Source organism: Fukomys damarensis, unplaced genomic scaffold, assembly GCF_012274545.1.
Source record: "Fukomys damarensis isolate Sample0158 unplaced genomic scaffold, DMR_v1.0_HiC HiC_scaffold_14, whole genome shotgun sequence".
Lineage (NCBI taxonomy): Eukaryota > Metazoa > Chordata > Mammalia > Rodentia > Bathyergidae > Fukomys > Fukomys damarensis.
Genome location: NW_022900926.1, coordinates 20,989,240 through 20,993,853, shown reverse-complemented (window position 1 = coordinate 20,993,853; position 4,614 = coordinate 20,989,240).

Here is a 4,614-nt window from a genome sequence, read left to right as displayed (position 1 = left end):
TAGTCTGAATTTAAGCTGAACCTAATCCAAAAATATGCTTAATTTACTTTCAAACTACAGCAGTGTATATTTGGGTAAAATTTTATATTCCAAATAAATTTCTTTAATATACTGTGGATTCGGTATTAAGTGAAAAGAAAAGCCCCATCAGTTTGAATACCTGGAAAATGGAATTTAAAATAGAAGTAACTTTGTTATGGATTTAGTATCATAAACCTAGGTGTCTAGGATCTGAAGCAATAGGAAATTTACTAAATACTACAGATTTAGAAAATTGGCTGAATTGGGACCATGGTCTAAGTTTGCACAAACAGGGAACTATTTTGGGTCTCCAGAGCTTCAGAGAAGTTTCCCTGAGTTTGTCGTGCTAAACTGCAAGACTGATTCAGATTTTAATTCAAGTGAGAAATGAATGTAAATCACTGTGCTGCTGGGTCTTTTTTAGTAACATTTGTCATACAACTAACATGTATACATTGTATCACAGTAAAGACAACTGATTCCTATAGGGAAAGTGCTAAGTAAGTTATATGAATCCCAGAATGGGGTCCTTTTTTCCTGCTTTAAAAGCAATCTTATTGGGAAGATCATATTTTAGCAAAAAGTTGGTATTTAAAACTCACTTTTTGACATCATCAATTAATGAAATTTGTATTTATAGGGGAAAGTAACATATATTTCAAGATATTTAATATATGCGAGTTGCAAAATATATTTTAAATAATCAAGATTACTAAATATCGACAATATTTTGCAACACATGAAGAGAACATTGTCAATTTTGAATGGAATAAAATTAAAGATGTTAATTATAATTACAAGTCTCTATTTCAAACTAAGTATTTTCAGAAAAAAAAAATGAGACATTAAGGAAAAGCCCTTTGATTAAAGATCCATTTTTCAAAATCTGGAATCCTTATTTGAGTTAAAGTTGATGTCCAAAGAAGAAAGTTAATATGTAACACTTTATTTGGCTACAATGAAGGGTGATCATAAATTTGCCACCATTTTGGATTAAGATTAAAGAAGAATTCCCATGGCTAAACAGAGTTTATTGCTATTAATAGCATCACCAGCAAATTATTTGTGTGAACCAGAAGTTTTAATCAATAAAACTACAAATATGGAAAGAAATAGGCATTAAAGCACGAAGTATCACGGTCGTACATGAAGTATCGTCCCTGTGCCTTCAGCCTGGAATTAATTTAGGAACAGGTAGATGTGGCTTCTGCAACAAATAAGATTGTTTTTAACCATTCTACTTAACGGTATTGTTTTATATGTAAAACTTTATTTCAGTTCTTTACCTATACGTGTGTGTACACCTATATTATATAGCAACTATATAGCAAGGCATGTTTTCTATTGTGAGTTGCAGAAAAACAGCGATAAGGTGCCTGTTTCCTTTCTTCCTTTTGTGAGCAGGGTGTTCGTACACGTGAGTCTGCCTGCTCATAAGCCGACACAGCAGGGCTCTGACAAATCATTCTCACGCACAGGATCCCCAAGATCCTTATCTCTTCTCTGTTAGGTCCTTTCTGAAGCTGCTGACGGTGCTGCCTTCTTTGGTTCCATTTTGCACTGTCTTTAAAAAATAGCACTCCTGTGATTATAGAAGTAAAAATGCTTAAAAACAGATAGCTAAAGCCTCATCAATAGAATCCCTGTTAATATTTTAGATGTATTCACAGAGTATCTTATATGTGTGAGAACATTGAATATTTAAATAATAAAAGTGGAATCATTTAGTGCACAGAAATTTGTAGCATTTTAGAATGTGCCCATCGATGCACTTCTCCTGCCCTCAATGTACCTGCTCCACATCACCTGAACAGCTGTGCAGGAGGCTATGTTATAGTCCATGAGTTCTCTCCCCATTCCACTGATGTTGTTGGACATGTGGGGTATTTTTCATGGTTTTTTCTATTTTAGAAAGACACATTGAAATCCTTGTAGAAAAATCTTTATTCATTTGCATAATGATTTCTTTAGGATGAATTCCCCGAGGGGGACTGTGGGGTCTGGACCTGGGTCTGTTTTGTACGAACAACCATATTTCCTCCAGGAATGTGGTACCAAGCTATACTCCCACCAACACCCCAGGTGGCAGATGCCATTTGCCAGCTCCCTACTAACACTGGGCAATAGACTTAAAATATCTTAGTCAATGTGACTAAAAAAAATGGCATCTTACTGAGAGATCTGTGTTCTGTTGATTAGCAGGTGCTTGAATGGTTTTGCAGGTGTATGATGTTTCTTCTGTGACTTGACTTCATTTTCAATTCCTATTTTTCTTTTTAGAGCATGAATCTGTTTTTTTAAAAAACACTTTGGAAAAGCTTTTATAAAAAGACATCTCAATATTTTATCTCTGACATTGCTACAAACATTTTCCCAATAAATTGTAAATTTTCCCAATAAAGTAATTAAAAGTTAGTGTTTCTCTCTTTTTCCCTTTAATTTATGTCTCAGAATACTGCCTGTTTTTAAATTTTATATAGAACTTTTTTGACTTAAAAATTTTTTTTTTTAAATCAAACAGTCAGAGCCTACCCCTCTACCCCCAGTTTCTGGCTTAGCTGGTTTGTAGAAATCTTCACACCTTACCTGTATTCATTTATCATTTTCTCATAACCTTTTAATGGTTTAATTCTTACACCTAACTCTTTTTAAAATCTAACCCTTTAATACATTACAAATTACATTTGTAATTTATTTTTTTGATGTATGATATAGTTGAGGATATATTTTTCCAAAAACAGGGTTCTGTTTGTGTGTGTGTGTGTGTGTGTGTGTGTGTGTGTGTGTGTGTGAAGTGACTAATTTTTAAACTCTGTGGGCTAGGTACTAAAGAACCTTGATTTTTAAAATCTTAATTTTTGTTAGTACATAACACATCTTAATTCTTTTTACCCCCCCATCTCCTGGCCCCCTTCCCATTAGTAAATAGTTAACAACATGGTCTAACACAAGTGCATTATCAGGCAAAGGGGGTAATTCAGTGCCTAAGTGCTTGGCTCCCTGGCTTTGGTCCCTAGCACTCCAATATGTAAATCTGCTGCAGTGCCTTAGACTTTTTCTTATTACTGGGAACTTTTTTTTGAAGCAATGGCTTCATTTGAGTATGTGGTTGATGGGTAGAAGCCTGCTTGGGAACTGTGATTTTGCAAATGTTGCCTCTCTGCGGAGGGCTTAAGGAGCAGCCCACTGCATGCCACCCGCAGGCACCTTCCTATGGTGCTCCCTTTCCTGGCTGCCCTCCTGCACCACGAATATCTGGCTGCTCCTTCTCAGGCTCCTCTGGGGGGACACTTGGTCTCCTGCCTGTCATCTGAGGGTTAGGGCTTCCCCGACACCCTCCCTGGCACCCACGACAACTCTCTGTACTTAATGGTCTTCAAAGCCTCATTTCCACCACAGACCCTCATCCCACGTTCCTGCCCCACAGTAAACCACGCTACCTATTTTATCATAACCAGTCTAACCACGGTCAGAGCTGAGATCATACATTTGTTCTCCTTTAGCTTACAAATGAAGTCTGTGTCCTCCAGTTTTCTGGACAAGCGACCCGAAAGTCACCCCACATGCCACCACCCTCCCCACTCGGTCCTCCAGTCCTCCTGCTTCTACTCCCTCACTATCTGTTACTTTGTCTTCTATTCCCTCCCCACCTCTCAAAGGCTTGCCTTCCTTCCTGTTGTCTCAGCTGCAGCCGGTCTTCCTTCCGCGGCCCACTTTCCTCACGACCACTGCAGTTACAAAGAAAACTCGGGTGCCCAGGTGCAGCGGCAGGTGCTTGTGATCCCGGTGCTCAAGGGGTTGACGCGGGAGGGTTGTAAATCGAGGTCAGTCTGGGCTACATAGTGAGACCCTACTTAACGCACAGGGTTTAAAGTCCCTTCTCAGTGGGCTTCTCAACCCCATTCTGAATTTTAAGTGGAATGGCTTTAAAATCCCCACCTTAGCTTTGGTGACAGCACAACCTCCAATACCGGGGCCCAGGCCTCGCTCCCCAGGGTAGGACTGGACACAGGTGCCCACGCGGTCTGCGGTCCAGCTCACATGGCCCAGGTGTAACCCAAGGGTCCCCCCGGGCCCTGGTCCCAGTGCACTTGCGCGCCCCGTTTTGTCTGAGGGACACAATTCGGCACCAGAAAGGCGGCGAAGGGAAGCAGAGATGTTGAAAAGGGCTTTGGGTCCAGGGGATGTTTGGGGAGCAACTGTGAGGAAGTCACGCAGCTCTTCCGGCCTGGTTTCCTTAGGCGCCCTGAGGGCCCCGAGCTGGGTCCCCACGCGAGGGCTGCGAGCTGGGCGACTGTCAGCCAAATAGAGGCGCAGCTGGGCGTGAGCCCGGCCCGAGCCTGACCCGGGCGGGGGGCGCCAATTAGAGAACGCGCGAGCTTTGATGTTTGGGGAGCAACTGTGAGGAAGTCACGCAGCTCTTCCGGCCTGGTTTCCTTAGGCGCCCTGAGGGCCCCGAGCTGGGTCCCCACGCGAGGGCTGCGAGCTGGGCGACTGTCAGCCAAATAGAGGCGCAGCTGGGCGTGAGCCCGGCCCGAGCCTGACCCGGGCGGGGGGCGCCAATTAGAGAACGCGCGAGCTTTGAGCTTTCCG